Below are 2,190 nucleotides of genomic sequence, written 5' to 3' on the forward strand. Positions count from 1 at the left end.
TGCTCAAAAACCTGCCATAGCTCCTACATCTCCTAAAAAGCATTCCTATTATTATTTAGTCAAATCATAATGCATACCATTTGCTGAGCTCACCTTTCCAGTTCTTTTCCCACTATTCCTCTATATACTCTGGCTCCTTACACCCTGCAACTCCCACCTTAATGTCTTTGTGCAAGCTGTTGTCTCCTCCAGCAAGGGCTTGGGGCAGAGCATCCCCGTGGTCTTTAGGGATTGGTCTTTTGGAAAGCTTGGTTTCAGGAGGAAGCAGGAAGGGGAAATTGAGGCTCAAGGATTCCCCAAGAATTCCCAGAGAGGTTACTGAAATAGGAAGGTTAAGAGGGACCCCAAAGGTCAAGCCATGTAGGGCCTGTCAGATGCCAGGATGTCCTTTACAATATTGTCCCCAACTGAAGATCCCATCACTAATCCCAGCTCCACCCCCAGAGGTCACATAGACAGCACTGCAGTGGGCACGGGCTGTCAAATCTGCAGTCCAGGTGTCTATCAGCTACCATGCCCATCCTGCCCATTTTGCCTCATAAACCTTAAATCCACCCCTTTTTCCCCCACCTTCAGTCCTGCCCCTACCTCTTCCCTATTCTTCTGATCTCTGTCCCTCCTTTCACAGCATAAACCTGTCCTTACCTCTCCCTCACAACCTTGCCATGGCTCCCCAGTGCCCTTGGAAGAAGGTCCAGGCCCCTCTCCACAACCTGCCCAGTCTGGATCAGCACTGAAGACACAGCCGCTCCTTTCACTGGACCAATGTGTCCCTAGCACAGGGCTGGTTCCCCACACCCACACCCCCATTTTTCTGGCCTCCCTCATTAGACAGGAATGATGCTCTGCCCCAGCCCCTTAATTTCTCAACACTGATCATTTTAAATCTTTACTAGCTTTCATTTCTCACGTGACTTTCCTATCAGCCTCATGAGGAACACCAGGGTGACCCTACCATGCCCCAAATGGGCAACTGAGGCACAGTTAAGGCTCTTCCCTGCATACCATCTTCCACGGCTCCTCAGTGCCCTGGGATATAAACCCAGCCTACTCACTTTGGGCCACAAGGTGCTGGGTGAACAAGACCTGCCTTCCTGTACTGGACAGTCCTCAATTGCTTGTCTATTGAGCTTCATTTCCCTGCTGTTCAGGAATCCTTGACTTTCCTTTGGGGAACCCCATTAAGTGCAGCTCTAGGTACAGCCCTGGCCACCTGAATCTCAGCAATTGGTTCAGGGATGGTCACATGACCTATCTGGGCCAATTAGAATATGGCTTGGAACTTTTGCTGGCAGTTGGCAATAAGGAACTTTCTGCTGCAGGAACTAAGCTGGAAGAATGAAAGTTGGAACTGCTGGGGTCACTTTGCCAGCAGGGAGTGTCTATTGGATAAAACTGCTAGAATGAAACTCATGCTGGGGGGGGGGAAAAAAAAAAGCAGAGATGAGGTGGCCTGCTGCCTGGACCCAGCCATACCTGAAGTCAGGCGCCCAGACTATTAAATAACAAGCAAACAGATAGCTTTTGGCTTAAGTGTAGATGGATTATTAGTCCTAATTTAGCATATCTTTAGTTAATTTTCTACCCACCCCCAACATAGCAGCCACACTGAAATTACCCACAGTTCTCTGAAGATATACCATGCACCCCCACTTCCAGGCTTTTGCCCAGGGCATACCTAATACCTGGCCAATCCTACTCATCCTTCAAAACTCATCTCTGGCATTGGTTCCTCTGGAGTACCTTCCTCAACCTCTTTTCTCTCCTGGGCCCCTAAAGCAATGGTTTCTCTAGTTTGTGTCCTAACCCATGTCCCCTGTAGACAGGGCACCTTCTGTCTCCATGTCCAGCACTGGGCCTGGCATGGAACAGGCACCAGTCAATGACTGTTTATTGAATAAATGTACTACTGGAGTAGGAAGTGGCTTAGGGTCCAGTATAACACGTGGGTGGGAGTGTGAGTGGATGAATGGGGGTCCCACATAGGAACTGGGAGCCTTGTGGACGAGGCTGAGTGCCGTCCTGCCCTCTTCCACAATCATCCTTGACCCTCACACCCCTACTACTCCCATTCTGCAGACGAGGAAACCGAGGCTCAGAAAGGAGAAACCACTGGCCCAAAGTCACACCCCTCCTCTTCATCTCACTTGTAGGTGAGGGCAGGGAAGGAAAACCCCAGGGACAGCGTGG

This window comes from Miniopterus schreibersii (assembly GCF_964146895.1).
Source record: "Miniopterus schreibersii genome assembly, chromosome: 18".
Taxonomy (NCBI): domain Eukaryota; kingdom Metazoa; phylum Chordata; class Mammalia; order Chiroptera; family Miniopteridae; genus Miniopterus; species Miniopterus schreibersii.